Here is a 21,348-nt window from a genome sequence, read left to right as displayed (position 1 = left end):
CGCTGACAAACCCAGGCAAAAATATTGAAATAAATTTACCTAGTTTTTGAGTTTTAACTTTAAAAATACAAATGTCTCTTGATAATGTTTGTATAGACAAAACTCAAACAACACAATGGACACATCTGAATAATAAATATATTCATAATAACAAAACTGATTTTGCTTGTTTATTTAATACGCTTTCATGCGTAAGCGGCTACGAGTAGGCCAAATTTAGTGTCAGTTGTTTTCGCGAGTACATTTGAATAAAACTTTAACGTAAATGAATCCCTCATAAATGAGGGAGCTATGTAAATAAAGTACTACATCAGCGTTTGTTAAAAGTAATTTGCTGGATATAAAATATAGTTGTCTGTTACTAATATTATGGTATGCTCCTTTGATCACGCTTTATCAAACTGAAATGAGAAAAGTTGTGTTAGCAATAATAATGTATTGTGTTTTTGGGCTTGCTTTCATTAGTGATTGTTCATTGAATTTTTGTATAAACAAATTCAAAACTTTTTGTATTCTGACATGGTATTTACGCTCATACAACTCCAGACATCCTATAAACTAAAGTTCAAACAATGTATAACGAGATAGACGCGTTGAAAATGTTCTCTATAAAATCACCAAAATATGTTTTAATCTCAAACGGCCTTTCAACGGTTTAAAATATTTGGCATTTACAGATGCCATTTTTATAGCAGTTTCAGCAATAATTTCCCATGATTCAAGATTTATGTGTTGGTCTGCGCACTTAACCCTGTAATGTATTAGCGATCCGTGAATTTTATTGTTTCCCGAGGCACCGCTTTGTTCAAATTTGTTCGTATTTGTTCTATCGCTCTGCTGGACTTGTTAACTTATTCGTCTTGTAGATAGTTTCATGCTCGATGTAATGTTTATACTGGTGACGACTAATGTGTTTAAAAGTTAAAAGAAATCACAATTGATATAGAAGAACATCAGTGATTTTTTTAAACCACGTCAGCTTGTTCGTAACGAGTGCATTGCGTATAAATGACGAGAGGCAGTATGTAACGAAAATGGGAATCGCATCATAATCTAGCTTTATCATTGATACATTCAAAGAAGAGCAGTTTGAATCGTCGACAACCAGTCTTTTAGACTTTCCGTGAGGCACTCTTAGCGTTGCGTGTTCCATGTTCAGAGGAGTTGTTCAGATTAATATTAGCAGAGTTTCAACATCGGACGTGGAGGCAGAATATAAAATTCCACTCCTTCCACGTCATTCCACAACTGAGCGTTTTTTTTTACTGATTTTGCCGCGTTCCACCTTTATGTAGAACCAGCTGCCCACTGAAGTATTTCCTAATCAATTCCACTTAGGTTCGTTCAAGAAAATAGCGTACCAAGCCTTGGCCGCCAACGCAGTCGCGAGCCCTCTGGCATTGAGAGTGTTATCACTAAACATCAGATGAGCCTCCGTTCCGTTTGCTCCCTTATTAAAAAAAATCAAAAGGTGCTACTCTGTCACTAACTGGCCGGCTCAAAGACACCAATGGCGAGTCGAGAAGTTGTATATCTTCTTAGCGCTTGGAACTATGTTAGTGCGTTTCTGGCTCCGACGTCAAGGCAGTTACTGTTGCTGTAGAATGTAGATTGTATATGCCGCTACAAAATCCTTAATTAGACTTCCAAATTTACCCACCTTGGTGAGTGCCTTTTTAGGATTGGTGGAGACGTATTGGTTTTTTCTAATCGTTGCTACGATAAAGACGTTCGTGATATAATATTAGGTCCTTACATATGAAATTGGCGTTTTGTATGGGAGGAACAAAAATCCGAATATTTTTAAATATAATATATTTAATTAATCAAAGTATGAACCATTCTTTTCTATGCACTTTCACCATCTCATAGGTAGTTGATGATTGATCTCTTTACTAAAAAAAACAGTCGGGCGGGAATCAATAAAATCTGTGAAGGCGATTTGGACTGCCCCATCAGAGTTAAATTTTTTCCCTTGCAAGAAGTTGTCCAAATTTCGAAAAAAAATGGTAATCTGTTTTAGCAAGGTCCGGGGAGTACGGAGGATGTCTTAGACATTCCAATTGCAGCTCTTCTAATTTGGTAGCCGTCTGTTGTGCAGTGTGTGGTGTAGCGTTGTCGCGAAGTAGCAGTGGCGTGGAGCGATTGACCAGCCTAGGTTGTTTAGCCGCTAGCTTTTCCATCATGGTTTGCAATTCCTGACAATAGACATCAGCCGTAATAGTCTGGCCAGATTTGAGAAAACTACAATGAACAATACCGGCACTAGTCCACCAAACGCTTACAAGTAACTTTTTTGGGGTTAATTTTCGCTTGGAGCAAGATTTGGCTGGCTGGCCAGGATCCAACCATTGCGCTGAGCGCTTCCGATTATCATAAAGAATCCATTTTTCATCACAGGTAATGATTCGGTTTAAAATACCTTCATTATTGTGCCGGTTCAGTAATGTAACGCATCAGTCGACGCACGTTTGCCGGTTTGCTTCAGTCAATTCGTGAGGTACCCACCTTTCAAGCTTTTCAATCTTCCCAATTTGATTCAAGTGAATTAAAACAGTTTTAACACTAACACCGCAGCCTGCAGCTAACTCGGACGTGGTTTGCGATGGATCCGCTTCCACAATAGCCTTCAATACTTCATTATCAACTTGGGTCTCAGGCCGTCCACGGGGCTTGTTCTGCAGGTCGGAATTCCCAGAACGAAAACGTTGGAACCAAAGACGAACTGTGTTTTCTTTTGCAACATGGCCGCCATACACATCATTCACCCTTCATTTCAGTCATTTCCGCAGCACTAGTGCCACGGCGGAACTCGTACTCGTAAATAATGCGATACTTTAAGTTTTCCATTTTGTAAAATGAGTGACGCAAAAAGAAAAAAACAAATAAATGACGGTCATCGAAGCAAAAATACATGAGTAAATAGCTGTACAAATTTGAATTTGAAATTCCTAACCAAAGAGGAGGTATTTGAGGTCAAAGTGGCTAGTACGACAAAACGCCAATTTCATATGTAAGGACCTAATATAAAGACAATATACCTAGTGTTTATTTTAAATGTAAATTACATGAAATATAGTGAATTGCATACTGAAACTTATATTGTTCATTACCGCTTATGTACAAAGTCAGAGTTTTAGTACTCATTAGTTCTTGCTATCTCTGATGAGGTAAATCAGCCGGAAGCCGCTCTAATTCTACTGCGTTTACGAACTTTAAAATTACGATATAAATTTAGTGTAGCAAATGTTTTATTTGTGTTACATTTTGATGATCCAATTCGTGCCTTAGAGTTTTTTTTGTACATATAAATATGATTTATATAAATAAGAAATAACTATAGGTATATTATTTACGTAAGTAGTAACATTTTTTACCGACTAAAACGCGAAAAAGTTTCACAATTAACTATAAGTTTATTGAATGTCTCTTCACGTATACCGGTTAGGCGGTATGAAATAATTATTCATAATAATTGTAAAATACTTATAATTAAATTCGCTTTAATACCGTTTTGCATTTAATATTTAAATAAACTGCGCGATGGAGTATATTGCGTAATATTTACATATTAAAACAGACATAACACGTATATAATAGGGATCCTGTATTTCAGCAGAACCTTTAAACTTGCCCACACATGGCATGGCACATAATGTTTACATTTTCAATGCCCTAATAAACAATAACAACCTATTTTCTTGATCAATAATACCTGTGTAAAATTTAATCGCTCGGCTGTAAACACTTTAAGAATAAAAAAATTTAAGTGAAACAGCAAAAATGCAGACTTCTTCAAGCTCCGTTATTTGATTATCGTCTCTCCTTTCTCATTATTCAATTAACTATCGAATAGATTATTTGCTAAAAATGTTGGTTTCTAGATGCATTTAAACTTTGAAATACCGATCTGTAATATAAATCTGTGTTAGACGCTTTATTAAATTAATATTCTTTATCGCAATTAGATTCAATTTATAATATTATGCATAATTTTAAAGTCACGAGGCAGAATTCACATTAAGTTTAAATCCCTAAGGCTAATTATATTTAATTTATAATTGTTTAGTCAAGCCACATTTCACATATCTGATTGAAATATGGGGCACACCATACAAAAACAAAAGTTCTAACATACAAACACTACAAAATAAATTAATAAAAGCACGATTTAGATAGAATTTTTTAACACAGACTAATAAATCTAACAAGAAACCAAAATTACGATTAAACAACTACATATATGTTTATAGCACCTGTACTTTAATTTAAAAAATGTAATAACTCTCTCGATAGTAACTAATCATTAAAAAAAACAAACACATTGCGTGTAGTACGCAATACTCGTCGAGCGAGTTTGCTTATCTTGGCAGAGTCGCGTACAAATTATTTGAAGGAGTCTATTAAGTATGAGGGTGTGCAATTATTTAACCAATTACCGTCTAAAATTCGTAATATTGGCGCGTTTAACCAATTCATAAGGGCATTAAAAATACATATCAGAAAGAGCCTACTAGTATAAATTAGGATGGCAACGTGTATCTCGTTCATATATATCAAGTTTCTCATGTAATATATTTAAACACATTTATTTTTGTTGAGAAATAAAGATCTTTAAACGCTTAGATTTTCAATCACTTAGAATTTTGTGTATTAGCAATCTCTTGGTCACGCGAAATGGATGGAGACCATTTTATTTATATGTCAATCACAAAAAAGCTGCTTGTACGGTTAAGGTCTCAGACCTAAAAATCAACGTGTTAGGTGCTAAAGGGGAACTATAAGTACCATTTTTATTACACAAGCATTTGAAGTTGTAATTAAGGCTGTTTTACCAAAGTAGGTTCATTAATAAGCATTAAGTCAACCAGTTAGGTATCCAATTTGGTAAGTGGACCGACAAGAAGATTATCAATAGCCACTGGAGCGTGGGATTGTTTTCGTACTTTAGCGTGGAATATGAAACTATGTCGTCCATTCAATATCCATAAATAAAAATATAAAGGCTTTCCATGTTAATCTACAAGTTGATAGTTTCACTTGTAATATTATGTTTGTGAACAGTATACATTTGTGGTCCACACAATCCTTTAATATTATCGTTTATGTTGGTCAGACCGCGAAGTCTGTAGTTAGCATATCGGGCAAGCTATTTTGTACCACATAGAACGGTTCGGTGGTGTGTATCGATACAATCATATACTAGAATAATAAGTCCTAAGTACATACCTCGTTACAATATCTTCTTACCAGGAAGAAAGGCACACAATATTATCAGCCGTAAGGATTTGAACAAATTCTTTTAGTTTGGGAACAAGAGAGATCATAAAACGCACTAAACACTCACTATAAAATTCTAAATAGTGGACGTAACTATTATCAATTATAATTAGCAAAAAGTATATATAAAAATAAAAACGTGTCTAACGTAACCCGAGTAAATCTCAACAATTACTCAATTAAATGTGAAGATCGGTCGAGAAAAAATATTTGGGATCACCCTCATCAAAAATTATTAAATTGAAATTATGTACATATTTTAATAAAGATTTTACTTCGGAATTTTTGCATATAGATTTTTGTGCACTTTGTTTTATAGTCTCGTTTCGGCTTAAATCTTTCGAATTTTCCTTTTTACACACACTAACATTTTTATGAATCGTTTAAATATGACAATAGCAAAAATGATAATAACACAATGTTATTAATGATTTTATGTCAAAGAGCAGAAAGTTAAATACAGAGCAACGTTGGTCTAGTGGGTTCAAAGTGCGTCTCTCAACACTGAGGTCGTAATTTCCCGGCTGTGCACCAATGGACTTTCTTTCTCTGTGCGCATTTCACATTCGCTCAAACGGTGAAGGAAAACATCGTAAGGAAAAAGGCCTTAGACCCAAAAAGTAGACGGCGTGCATCAGGCACAGAAGGCTGATCACCTACTTGACTATTAGATTGAGATATAGAAACCTGAGGCCCAGACGTTACGTGAAATAAATTATGCTTTGTTTATTTTTTAAATACATCATGGTTTTTTAACAGATTTCGTTTCTTTCCAAAGAAAAACCTTCAACGAACTAATTAAAATTTAATAGGTAATAATAGTAATAATAGCGTGTTAAACAGTTCCTGAAAATGTTTTAGTTAACACGAGATCCACATGATTTATATAGAATGTAAAACATAAACCCTACATAGAATGCTACAAAATATACTATTTATTTTAATTAGGATATTGCTTAGTGCTTCTTTCATGCATGCTCATCTGGCTCACAGTGGTGAATACTTTTAAAGATCAAACGAGAATTCTTAAAGTTTATCATTAATATTAGCTTTTACTCACTTAAGAAAGCCTTAACAAGCACTGAACAAATATTTACATACAATTCTGGAAGATTAATCTCGTATAATCAACTTAACAACGAACATTCCTTATCAAAAGTTAAATACCACAGATAATTATTGCAAAAGATTAACGATTGTAAATTAAAAGGTTTTCTCGTTCAATGCCTTTCATTCAGTAGCAATCAATGATTAATCGACTTTCCGTTTACAGGTAAAGTTTTCCGTTCGACGTTTGTTTACTTTACAGAGTTTATGTACCGCCATGCTCGGTTAGACGCAGGAAATAAAGGATGTCGACTCGTGGTCATAAATATATGAAAGTGACAGTGTGGTCCGCCATTTTCCTGTTGACATCCAGCAATCGATTTTAACTTCTCCAAGTATTGTCTATAGATGCTGCGATATACGAAATAAAATCCTACGGCCATTTTTGATGTTAAATAGATTATCTATACAGAATTCATGTTATGTATTTAAAGAAAGAGTTAATATTAATGTTATAAAAAAAGAAGACAGAAGATGTTGATGGGCAGTCTTACTTATATTCTTCTAGATTTTGGTTAAATAATACCAATGTATGCTCATTTTGTTTCAAATTATGTTACTATTACATTAAATGTACGTATAAAATTACATTGATCATTAAATATTTAGTATTTTTCGTGATTATGTTGACTTAAAACATGAATTTTTAATAGCAGACTGCAATACTATTTTATAGCAATGAAATACAAACTTGAAATATAAATGCTTAAATTTTTCTGGGTAACTCACATTTGAGTTTCGTGTTCAGCTGTAGCTGGAATCATATAAGCCTTTTCAATTTAGTAAACACCTTAGAACTACGCTCATAAACTTATACCAGTATTCAAAGATCATATAAAAACAGTTGAATTTTGAAATAGAATAAAGAGTATCATCATATCTCGTCTTACAATTGGTTAGGCAAGGTTCACTCAAATAACGCCATTTTCGCGGAATAAAAAGACAAATGCTCACGATGAGGATTACAATGAAAAAAATCTGGAGATGAAACAAAAAAATACCATTATTCCTGACATCGATAGCGTCCATCTAATGGCATTGAGCACGTCGTGAAAAGGAAATAATCTTGATGGAATGTCTTGCTCAAATACGACGTCTCGAATAAAAGCGGAAAACTTTATTTTGCTCTTACAATATCACTTACCTGAAACACTTCTGGGAAATGTTTTAGAATATAAAATTTAAACCTTCAGTCATTGAACCCGAGTCCATTTGAGTCGGACTGTGGTCCGAACTGGGTTTGTATCTGGGTTGTGTGGTATTTTAATAATTTGAAGCGCAATTACAAGCAAATAATATCTCAATTAATAATTATGGACTTTAAAAGTAGTTGGGTTATCTGTATCTGTTTCATGATGGTTTGTGAATTGAATAGGCAAGTAGGTAGTAGGTGATCAGCCTTCTGTGCCTGACTCACACCATCGACTTCTTGGGTCTCACCGTTCAAGCTAATGTTAAATGCGCACATAGAAAGAAAGTCCATTGCACAAACCTACGACCACAGTGATGAGAGTCGCACGCTGAAGCCACTAGGCCAACAGTGCTCTAAAATGGTAATATACTTTTATTTATTACTTCTAACAAGGTCGCGAGCGTTGTCAATAAGTTTCGTTAACATTACTGCTGCATTTGTCTTTTCGTTATACCCGTTATTTGTAGCACTCGCGTAGGCGTAGTTCTACGAAGAAATATATTAATACAACTAATTTCACTTACGTATAAAATAAATGGAATTTAATTTAATACTAGATTATAATAATAATGAGATATTGAGTTTATATGAAATAGTTATGTTCCAGTATTTTTATATAAGTATTAAATAGCGTGAACCCTTTCTTCATGTCACATGGAAATCCTTTGTGTGTTACAACCCCAGAACCTATGTCTTTTATAGAATAGCTACCAGATTCCTACAAACCTGTGGCGGTTTGTGTGTCGTAGTATACTAATTACTATACTACGACACACAAACTGCCACAAAGGCGAGTGCGTTGCCGTATTACACTTTTTATGCTATAGCTGTGACGAATGTCTAAACATAAAAAAAGTTTGGAAAAAACATCGCAATAGGTATCATAGAAACGGTTGTTTTATTATCGTAATATTTATAGTGTTTATTATCTGTGACAAAGATAGTTTTAGTACAACGCAATTGTAATAACTTTTCCATTTTGGCATCGCTGAATAAGATCTGTATTATAAATCCGATGGCATAGTTAGGTGCGATGCATGTATCTTCTGCCGTTCCATTCGGCATCTATCCAAGCACGTATACAATTTACTTAGTCGGTCCTTCCTAATCGTGATTGGAATATATTTCTTAATTTAAAACTAAAACACTCTTACGAACCACCAGATTTTTGGCAGAGATTTGGCGTGTTTTATTTCGAGATAGTTTCTCCGCTTTGTCCATTTTGTTATTAAACAAAATGTATATGTTTAAATTGTATTGGAGCTGATTAAACTATGTATATGGATTTTGCAATAATTATGTAAAAATATTTAATTGCATTCAACTTGACTTTAGAATGAAAAAATATAGGTCTTTGACGGAGCCGACCAGTTAAATGGGTTGCAGTACCGAATTAAAGTAACAATACTGTATTTTTAGGCAATAGCGTTGTATAAGAGGTTTTAACGTTCAACTCTCATCCCTGGGGTCGTAGGTTCAATCACGAAAAACATCATGCATGGCATGCCTTAGACCCAAAAAGTGTGTGTTAGTCACAGAAGATTGATCACCTACTTGTCTATTAGAAATTTCCACGGAATAGATATAAAAATCTGAGGCCCAGACCTAAAAGGTTATAGCGCCATTGGTATGTATAATGTGTTTTAAAATAAACAAAATATTAAAGATACGTATTGTAATTTATATGTATGGTATTAATTACGGAGTAAATAATTATTCCAGAGATCAGAATTAAAAACTTAGAATCGAACGCGGAAACGCGGAGATTCAATAAAATATGTTCTTTAATAAAACAGTTTTTAAACCTTTTACTTGTGATAAAGAATTCGAAAAATATAAAATTCATACATCATTATTTTATGTAACCTACAATCTACATGTTCCATATTTTTAAAACTAAATTCCACATTCGTGTATAAGCAGAATACAAAAGGGCGGTTAACGGATGGAGGTATGCTAACGAACTACCATTATGATTTGCCCGTGTCACCGTGTGAAGGTTTTGCACCCTCGACCGGGTTTAGAAAATCATGTGTTTCGGAAAATATGGGGAAAATCTGTCAGTAAGTACGCGCGCGGCGGCGTGATTACACGTAGGGGCGGTCGCGTTGCCACGGTAACGGCTTTCCGAGTAAATTTTTCCGTATTCGTTTGGTTTGAAAATGTGTTAATATACAAGTGACAGTTGATGGATTGGAATATGAGCAATGGTTTGTGTACAAATGGAATGGCTCTAAAAAGTATGTGATTATTAAAGTTATACAATATTGATAATTTAGTAACTAATATTATATTTGACTTTCGATTCGTGTACGGTTTAATAAATACGAAAAAGGAGAATTTTTAACAGTATTATTTAAAGATCTGAAAAAAAAAATATTTTTACATTTAATGTTTTAAACAAATAAAACAAAAAAAGGAGGCAAGTATGCATTTTCAGATTTTACAATAGAATCAACCGTCAATTTAGAAAATACACGTTCAGATACATTATTTTCTGCTGATACTTAAATAAAACTAATATAATTCCCTAGAACGACGCCTACTGATGTCATTGAAATATATATTAAATATTTTAAAATTTCTAAACAGCGATTCGCCGTGAAGTAAGGTATCAAAAGAAAATGTTGGTTTTCTGTTGAAACGGGTTTCAACGTAGTGATAAATTATTCATTATTTAATGTATAGTAAGGCTTAAAAGACAATTTGCTTAATTTAATAGTTAAATTGAAAACATAGTAAATTCGATTATGTATTTATGAAAATTTTGAAGTTAATAAATAAACGAGGCATACGTTTTGGAATGGGTACTTTTTGGCGTTTAGTTTTTTAGATTCGAGCTCATCATAAGCTTGCGTACTTAAAAATTAGTTTTAGTTATTTCTTACTTATAAATTAACTTCAATATATACAAATGAAATCAGTCTTATATCACTGTTTTCCCTGAATCACTCATGTGTTTTTTTTATAATATCAATTCTTAAACTACGACATTTTTTATTTAAAAGGGAACGTTCGGTCTAAGATCAATTCAAGAAACTTAACGGGTTTTAGTGTGTTAAGGGAGGGTAAGAAAGGCATTTTCATTTTATGTGCCTTGTGGCACACATATCTTATTTTTATGACGGCTGTCGCATTCGTGGAAACTTCTCTTAAAAATTCTTACTTAAAACCTTTTTCATTAGATGCAAACGTCTCATTGATAACTAAGTGAGTTTTTTACACTCTATTAACTGTTGTATAATCCTTTCCTTCTGACAAACTCTGTCTGTTTTTACGCTAAGCAAGGTTTTTGGTTGAAGCACTTGAGGCTGAGTATTATAATATATTATTAATTGACATAGTAACAATAATAATAATAATTAAAAATTAAATTTAATAAGTTTGGCCCCTGTGGCAGTGTACCCTTAACGCTGGCAGCGTCACCCTGCTGTATTTCGATACTTATTGGTTGAGCGAGGAAAGCAGCAGCTCTCGGGTCTGTGCAATTAAAGATTATAATAATTAAATAAATTACTAATATACTTTTATTGAAAAAATTGTATCGAACATTTTAATATATATATGAGGAATGTAGTATGATCCTTTTAGTATCGGACCAGGTTCGTTTTATTACATTAAATATTCGAAATGTAGAGGTAATTAAGGATTAACCGGATAATCTCGCTTCAGTTGACACTGAATTTTCCCTAGACTAACTGTAAAAGATGCCGAGACGAATTCCGGCAAGTTTGCAAATTTCCGCTGGTCGACTCTCATTAGCACGGAGCTCAGGTAAGTTTCGAAGCAACTAATTATGATATAGGGAGTGGAATGTTCCAAGTTACGTGGAACTGCGCTCTTAAATGTCAATATGAGAGCTTAAAACTAATTGGAAATTGTATGAATGCCTTTACGTGATATGGTTGTGATACTACATAGATTAATCCAATATAGTAGAAGGCAGACACATTACTGGTGTATTGTATCGCATTAAGTTGTGGTATTGACACAAGTGTTTCGTGATAGGACGCACTCTGACGTTAATGTTAATGTTTCCTGATCTAAGAGCAATTTCGAAAATCACCCTGTTATAATCAATGATTGTGGATTAGCTTGAGCTGTATTCTCACACACCCACTGTGTTGTGACACATTGCTATATACAAAATGTTACTAATCTAGAAATCGGAAAATATGTCCTGTAGGTACGTGATTCTCAAGTTATTCGTATTTAAGATTCTATAGTCTATGAACAGCTGGATTGGAATTATTATTCATTAAAAAACATTTATTAAATTATAAATGTTTTGCGGCCTTTGGAAGCCATATTACGTAGCCATATCTACGATACGTAATAAATGAGATCGTGTGTTTAGAATTTGAATTATACAACAACTTCTAAGCTCTCACAACTCGAACATAGTTTATATTATGTTATCCAATAGGGCCTTTACCTGGAAAAATTATATTTATATTCAAATTGTAAACTATGTATGCATAATTAAGACTGTAAGATATCCTATAACCACTTAGATATACTTGTTTTGTTAATAATTCCAGCAAAGTGTGACCATCTGTTAAATCTACGCATATTTGATCTACTTAGTTAATTTAAAGGAGTGTTGAATTTAAACGGCCAATTTAGATAAGGAAAAATAATTAAGACGAAAAAGTTTCAATCTTTTTTGGCAAATAATCTTGCTCAAGTAGAATGGGTTTTAATTTACATAAACGAGTCAGCGTAATTCGTAATTTGTTTTAGACTTACCTTGAATTTGATTAAAATAATAATAAAGTGGGTCTAATTAGAAATATTAACCACAAACAACTTTTCGTAAAAAGTGAATTGTTTGCCTTGTAGACTACAAAAGGCATCTGTTTCGTGCAAGGACCAGGATTAGTGTCAATGATTATTGAATATGCTGGTTTCTTATGACTTTTCGGACATAGGTACTTTGAAAGTACAATAACTAATCCCATATAAACGGATAAAATTTTACAGTGTTAAGAATTTTTTTGGAAAAATTATATTAGGTCCTTACATATGAAATTGGCGTATTTCGTACTGGCCACTTTAATCACGATGTTCTCCTCTTTGGTAAGGAATTCCAAATTCAAATTTGTACAGCTATTTACTCATGTATTTGTACTTCAATGACCGTCATTCATTTGTTTTTCTGTTTGCGTCACTCATTTTACAAAATGGAAAACTTAAAGTATCGTATCGTGGCACTAGTGCTGCGATAACGACTCGAAGGGTGAATGATGTGTATGGCGGTCATGTTGCAAAAGAAAACACAGTTCGTTTTTGGTTCCAACGTTTTCGTTCTGGGAATTCCGACTTGCAGAACAAGCCCCGTGGACGGCCTGAGACCCAAGTTGATAATGAAGTATTGAAGGCTATTGTGGAAGCGGATCCATCGCAAACCACGTCCGAGTTAGCTGCAGGCTGCGGTGTTAGTGATAAAACTGTTTTAATTCACTTGAAGCAAATTGGGAAGATTAAAAAGCTTGAAAGGTACCTCACGAATTGTCTGAAGCAACCCGGCAAACGCGCGTTGACTGCTGCGTTACATTACTGAACCGGCACAATCGGAAACCGGAATCATTACATGTGATGAAAAATGGATTCTTTACGATAGTCGGAAGCGCTTAGCGCAAAGGTTGTATCCTGGCCAGCCAGCCAAATCCTGCCCCAAGCGAAAATTAATCCCAAAAAAGTTACTTGTAAGCGTTTGGTGGACAAGTGCCGGTATTGTACATTGCAGTTTTCTCAAATCTGGCCAGACTATTACGGCTGATGTCTATTGTCAGCAATTGCAAACCATGATGGAAAAGCTAGGGGTTAAACAACCTAGGCTGGTCAATCGCTCCACGCCACTGCTACTTCACGACAACGCTACACCACACACTGCACAACAGACGGCTACCAAATTAGAAGAGCTTCAATTGGAATGTCTAAGACATCCTCCATACTCCCCGGACCTTGCTCCAACAGATTACCATTTTTTTCGAAATTTCGACAACTTCTTGCAAGGGAAAAAATTTAACTCTGATGGGGCAGTCCATATCGCCTTCACAGATTTTATTGATTCCCGTCCGACTGTTTTTTTTAGTAAAGGGATCAATGAACTACCTATGAGATGCCAAAAGTGCATAGAAAACAATGGTTCATACTTTGATTAATTAAATATATTACATTTAAAAATATTCGACTTTTTGTTCCTCCCATACAAAACGCCAATTTCATATGTAAGGACCTTATATTACCTTTTTATAGTTGGTTAGCACAGAAAAAATCCCACAACATATAAGAAAATATAACTAAATAATACGTTAATACTTTTCGACATTGAAATGAAATTATAGTTACAGATTATCTCCGATACATTACCACACATTCAATATTTTTAGTCATACTTTCAAAATAATCTGTATGGAATTTCTTAATGTAATAGGAGGCCAACGGGCAGTAGACTCACTGATGTTAAGTGATACCGCCGCCCATGGACACTTATATTTTTCACGTTTCCATCACGAAGTAGAGATCTCTTGTCAGCGGTAAGTCTACCTGTTGCACTAAAGTTTTATAACCTCTGTGCTTTAAATTATCTCATTGTTGAATAAAACAATAAATATTTATTTATAAATATACAAACAGAATTTCACTAGATTCGGCCTAGAAAGAGATCCGTAGAAGTTCTAAAGTTACATAGCAAAAACAGCGTATAAGCTTATACTGGCTAGCTTAAGCTGGCAATGGGTGGGGCCTATTGTCCGGATAGCTGATAGCCGAATGGAGGCCGAGGCTCTATTCTAGGACTTTTTGCCTTGGTGAAGGTCGATGGAAGAGGTCTTATGCAAAGCGCGGGGAGTCGATCGTACTGAAAATTTTCAACAGCCCGATGGTGGCAATTTTTTTCTTTTTTATAAATTTTCTTTTGTTTGTAATCTGTTGGCTATCTAAATAAATTATGTATTCAAACTATACGTACATTAGATTTATTCAAACTATACGTAGATTAGATATAGATTAAAACCAGAAGTTAATTGAAGGCCTTAGTACGCAATTAAGCGCACCCCTCGTTCCCAACAACATTTACATTTTAATTCAAAATTTGTCAATCCTGAAATTTGAGATAAATTGGGTTGCGTATCTAGAGTAACAATTTCAATATTGTTTTTTCGCCAGAATCTTTAGTATAAATATAATTATGCATCTATCTACATTCACACTTCACTTATTACTTTATTTAGATAAAAAAAAACAGACGAAAAATACAATAAAAGAAGACAAAGGATGAAGGACGATGTTTATTTGGTTTAATTTTTTTTCAAGATAGTGATATTGACTTCAATATAACAAAGAGTAACACTCAATTCCCAAAACGGACGCTTTCTAGGTTTCCGGGACACTTCATAATTTTCATATAGACTAATTTTATGAAAATGTATCATAGTTTGCGCGAGAGACGACGACTAAACCTCTTTTGAAAGTACTTGAAATATTTGATAGTTTTCATTTCGACTGCTAGGCCAAAGATGTCCAAATTAAAATTAAAATCTTCTTTCGCCATTTTCCAAGCCGTCGTACACCAATGCACTTAATATTCTCTTTGTGTCGAAAAATCCATCGACAAAGGCATAACCATCGATATCCACTTGCAAAACAACAATTGGTGCAAAAAATAATGTAATAGGAATTGCAGAGAAGAATACTCGTGAAAAACAAGAGGTATGCGATTGAAATAGTTTCTCGTTCGATGGCTTTAGTGGATCAGGACAGCTTTGTTTGATTGCTGCCTTTATTAATGTTTCAGTTGTGGATTGTAATGTGAATTCCCGTTGTCCCACTCGATGCTTATGCCTTGGCAATTGGTTTATATTAGGTCCTTACATATGAAATATGCGTTTTGTCGTACTGGCCACTTTCACCTCAAATACCTCCTCTTTGGTTAGGAATTTCAAATTCAAATTTGTACAGCTATTTACTCATGTATTTGTGCTTCGATGACCGTCATTCATTTGTTTTTTTCTGTTTGGGTCACTCATTTTACAAAATGGAAAACTTAAAGTATCGTATCGTGGCACTAGTGCTGCGATAACGACTCGAAGGGTGAATGATGTGTATGGCGGTCATGTTGCAAAAGAAAACACAGTTCGTTTTTGGTTCCAACGTTTTCGTTCTGGAAATTTCGACCTGCAGAACAAGCCCCGTGGACGGCCTGAGACCCAACTTGATAATGAAGTATTGAAGGCTATTGTGGAAGCGGATCCATCGCAAACCACGTCCGAGTTAGCTTCAGGCTGCGGTGTTAGTGATAAAACTGTTTTAATTCACTTGAAGCAAATTGGGAAGATTAAAAAGCTTGAAAGGTGGGTACCTCACGAATTGACTGAAGCCAACCGGCAAACGCGCGTCGACTGCTGCGTTACATTACTGAACCGGCACAATAATGAAGGTATTTTAATCCGAATCATTACCTGTGATGAAAAATGGATTCTTTACGATAATCGGAAGCGCTCAGCACAATGGTTGGATCCTGGCCTGCCAGCCAAATCTTGCCACAAGCGAAAATTAACCCCAAGACAGTTACTTGTACGCGTTTGGTGGACTAGTGCCGGTATTGTACATTGCAGTTTTCTCAAATCTGGCCAGACTATTACGGCTGATGTCTTTTGTCAGCAATTGCAAACCATGATGGAAAATCTAGCGGCTAAACAACCTAGGCTGGTCAATCGCTCCACGCCACTGCTACTTCACGACAACGCTACACCACACACTGCACAACAGACGGCTACCAAATTAGAAGAGCTGCAATTGGAATGTCTAAGACATCCTCCGTACTCCCCGGACCTTGCTACGAAATTTCGACAACTTCTTGCAAGGGAAAAGATTTAACTCTGATGGGGCAGTCCAAATCGCCTTCACAGATTTTATTGATTCCCGTCCGACTGTTTTTTTTAGTAAAGGGATCAATCATCAACATAGAAAAAGTGCATAGAAAAGAATGGTTCATACTTTGATTAATTAAATATATTATATTTAAAAATATTCGACTTTTAGTTCCTCCCATGCAAAACGCCAATTTCATATGTAAGGACGTAATAATATGTTGTACTTAGTCCAGCCATCAGTTCTGCTACAAATGAAAATGCATTTTTAATGAAGTTATTATTAAAATTTAAACCTACTTATTAATTAAAATAAAACAATATTCTATTCGAAATTGCCACCTTTGGCTTTTCTACAGGCCTCTACGCACTGTCTCCAAAAATTTAAAGTTTTTATGGAACAGTATTTATGGCTAGACTAGTTATAATCTGTGTAACAAGATACTATCGTATTTAGGATTGGCAATGTTTGAACTAATAAAGCAATCGGTCCTGCATTATGGTGGCATCTGACATTGTATAGGTCATGTGTAACAGACAAGTAGTTATGCAAGGAACGAAGAAGGTATCAAATAGCTACTTCTTCCTTGCATTTTTATCCTTCTATGTAACACAAACGCCACTTTGAATAAAAACTCAGGCGGTATCTCTATTCCTAAGCCTTCCTAAGCCTTGAACCTACTAAATCTAGAGGTTCAGTCGTGCTCTCGGCCTGGAGAAACATAAATAACACTAAAATCTATAGATCTATCTATAGATCCATGTATAAAATATATTATTTATCGGTTAGAGGTTTTATGTAGGCGAGTATTTTTCTTGCCAAGGTTTTAAGACATCAAAGCATTTTAAAATAAAATATTAATGAAACAGATGCAGGAATACGTCTTTAGAGAATAATACCACTTCTAACAAGAAAACGTCTCGTCGACTTGAAAGTCGACGAACCCTAAGATTCAGAAACGAGAAGGGTGAACCCTAAGATTCAGAAACGAGACTTACCTAAGTCTGACGTCAGTACGTCAAAAATTATATTGACTAACGGAAGTTCGCGCTATTTCCTGTTGGGACATTGTTAATTTCAAATCTCACAATTATATAACATTTAACGAATACGGTTACATTGATTTCAATATTCTAGTAGAATTTACAGACGCGAATATACCATATTCCGTATAATTTCATTTATATGTTATACTAAACTCCTAGCATATGCTTATATATTTAATGTCGTAACGGATATAAACAAAAGATCGATAGCATACTTTTAAAATGCACCCGATCAGACATTTTTAACCAGTACTGAATTTAAATAACAATTTGTGTCGAAAACATAAAAAGGAAACTATGAGCCAGGGGTCGGGGCTCGATCCCTCGGAGAATATTAAGTTTGCCCATTAGCGAGCCTGTAATTCGAAAGCATTTAGAACGTTCCGAGTTTATTACAGATAGCTTTGACGCCATTTTGATTTTAATCTTATCTGAAGTTGAGGTGTTTTTGTCTGAAAGTTATAAATTAAGATTTTTAATAAATTATCAACAACATAGACTTAATTAACATTATAAATATATGTGCTTTTTTTTAATTATGTTTTTTTGGAATAGGTTTTTTATTTATCCATATACATATTCTAGTATGACATATGTGCCAATTGGTTCATATTTTTTTTTTATTTTTTGTAAATGATTCTTAAAGTACATTTATGAGTAACTAATAGAAAGGTCGATAATAAAAATCAGTGACTTATTTTCTAGGCGGCCTTATCGCTAACAAGCGATCTCTTCTAGGCGACCCAAATAAGCAGGAAATAATAAAAATACTAGGATTGGAAAAATTTTCTAATGTTATTTTGTATAGTGACAATTAAAAAATATATATAAAAAAGAACATTGTCGCCTCAGTTTATAGTTACTGCGCTCTAATATTATTTTTTAACTCGTGTTGCGTTAAATATATTCAATATCGGAATTATATTTGAATACAAAATTAAACGTACAAATATAAGGTACAGCTACAGTTAAGAAAAGGTAAAACAGGAAATGAAAGGAAATCTCTGAGATGTTATGAAAAAAATCCGTCTCTAAATGAGATAGTTTCGTGAAAACTTTTTGCCTTATTACAGTAATTTGAAGGAGATGAAAAGGGGACAGCGGAATTGAGTGTCTTTATTGCTCTTCTGAACTTTTCCTATCATAGAGTTCCGGCAGATGCTTCATTTGTCGTTAATAATATAAATACAAATGTAAAGGACAAATAATTCCCGATTTATTTTTTTAGATTAAACCTTATTTACTTAAGAATACTTTGAGGTACGTTGACGAACATATAGTAAGGCAATGTTTTTAAATTATGTCAGGTTTTTGTAATAATAGTCTGGTCGAATGTTTTTAAATCGTGCCTAATGCTAAATTGCTATTGAATATAAAATATTCTTTTGAGTTAATAAATATTTCTTGTTTGAATTATGATTTTTTTTTATAGAACAGGGGGCTACCGGGCAGGAGGCTCACCTGATGTTATGTGATACCGCTGCCCATGGACACTCTCAATGCCCGAGGGCTCGCGAGTGTGTTGCTGGCCTTTTAATACATAGGATGTTTTGAGCAAAAAATGATTTTGGTTTTTAATGTCACGTAGGAAGGCTCCTAGGCGTTTCATACATTTTAATACCATGTAGGCAAATCAAGGAAATGTTAAGTAAAACATTTAAGTACGTACTGATAAGTAACTTTTAAATTACTTTATTAATAACAAAAGAACTAAAATCGTATACCACTTATCGGTAAAGTTTTATTTGTTCGTTCTACGCTTTATTCTTAAAAATATCCTTCTATTATTATGTAAAATATTTTCTCAATCGAATGCAATATATTGTATAAAATAGAATTACAATAATTGCAATTATTCCTTGCAAAGGTGCTGATCGGCCATTTCTTTAACCCCATGGGATTCTAGTGGAAAATCGGAAGTAACAAGCACACTTAACGATTAGGGGATGTGAAAAGGCTAGGAAGACGGTAAACGTTTGAAGTAGACATTGCGTCATACTTTTAGTTAAAAGGCATTATTACGTTTGTATATTTTTCTAAAGGTACAGACTTCAAAAACAGTGTAAATGGAATATTTAATAAACAATATTTTTGTATGTACCAGTGGGCAAACAGGCTTAAAGCTAAGCATTTATTAAGAATTTGTACGCTAAGAACCCTAAGATAGATTACTTACGATCACAAAAATAATTTTCCTTCTATTTCTCATACATGGTTATATATTCTAATCGTTATTAACTTGCATCGTGGGATCAAACATGCAGTTACAGTATGCAATATACAGTTTTAATGCGTAATTTAGAATATAATTTTGAGTAGCAGGTCAAAGTTCGTGTGCACTTTTAAGAAACCTACAAGTTCTGCACTTGTAATGTCTCTAGTCGAAAAATTTGCGGAGTATAAACTAAAGTTTTTTTTTTATTCGTTCTATATTTCGGCACAATTATTTAGGCAAAAATAAAAACACTTACGTCTTTCTTAATAAAAATATAACTTTATTGATTAAAGTAAAAAATTTACATGTAATCATGTTCTCCCTAAATAATTATATTGCGAGTCTGTTTATGAAAAGCAAGGGAAAATGAAAAATGAATAGCATTAATCTATGTCCTAAGCATGACTGCTAAATTGTGCGTAAAAATTTCCAATATAATGAAGATGTTTCTCGGTACATTTTTTAAAAATAAGCTATAGTTAAAGTCAAAACCAGTAGGTACCTTTACATGTGACATACGTCGAAACATTATTTATACATATCAGACTATATATAGCGGAGCTTAATTTAATTGTGTCAAGTCGCGCCTGTTTTAAATGAGACGATTAATATCGTGAAAGCAATGGCAACGCGTCAAGTAATCTTGGTTTGCTTACATTTGTCACGTCAGTTATTCAAGCTATATTGCATACCTATGTTTTAATTAAATCTATTTGCCTATTCATCGCATAGAAATACCGACTAGTTCAATATTTGTTAGGACTGTAGAATTTCGAAAGGTGTATTTTTTGGTATGCTTTACGGGTTTCAATAATTTCAAAAATGTTACATAGATACATAGCTAGGTACAATAAAAAAGTGTGTAAATAAACTCAATATTGCAAGGTTGCAAATTATTTTTTTTGTCAACGTGGAATGTGATTGCTTCGCCTAAAATATCTATGGTAAACGTTTAATGTGAACGATATAAAAACGACTTTTTTTAAGATTACCTTACGTAGGTCCCTTTGTGGTGTTTTGGTGATTTTGTACTTTAGTTTTTTTATACTGTTAAAGCAATCATAAAAACTATTATCTACTATACTATATATACTATATTAACAACCACTCACACTAGCATCTCTCTCATCTCAGCTCCCTCACTGCGTAGCTTCCAATAGCGATAATAATCCTAACTGTTTTGTATGTAAGTTCGATGTAGTTCTATCAGTATTAAAAACCCATGGTAGCCAACCAACAAAACTTATTTCAGTTTCCCTAACACTGTTCAAAAATGTAACATAAAGTAAAAATTAAATGAACTTAAGTAATTCTTTGTTCTTCTCTGTTTCAGACGTGTAATACTTTTTGTATTGTAACTTCTACTATTATATGTATTATATATATGATGTTGTGTGGAATAGTAGCAAAGTCAAACGTAGACAAGATACGATTCAATAATACATAGCTTTAATCCGTTCAAAAAGTGTTTTTCTTAATGTGTAAAGCTATTTTAACAAAAGACAATACTAAGATACGATTCAATATGTTACTGATTAGTTTACCAAACTCCAGCTTAACAATTAATATATTAAAAAATCCTCAACCAACATAAAAATAAAACGTAGGAATTGTTGCTAGAGCTTAATTCC

General features: G+C 33.8%; 1 protein-coding gene across 3 annotated transcripts in view; it reads left to right on the top strand.

Moving 5' to 3' along the window:
- Positions 1–9,678: 9,678 nt before the first annotated feature.
- LOC123715636 overlaps positions 9,679–21,348 on the top strand; it is a 117,764-nt gene continuing 106,094 nt past the window's right edge. For all 3 annotated transcript variants that reach the window (XM_045670833.1, XM_045670832.1, XM_045670831.1), the window contains exon 1: positions 9,679–9,819. The gene's annotated coding sequence lies outside the window, so the exon portion shown is untranslated. The remainder of the gene's footprint in view (positions 9,820–21,348) is intronic.

Source organism: Pieris brassicae, chromosome 10 (assembly GCF_905147105.1).
Source record: "Pieris brassicae chromosome 10, ilPieBrab1.1, whole genome shotgun sequence".
Classification (NCBI taxonomy): domain Eukaryota; kingdom Metazoa; phylum Arthropoda; class Insecta; order Lepidoptera; family Pieridae; genus Pieris; species Pieris brassicae.
This window is presented reverse-complemented; position numbering and strand designations above follow the sequence as displayed.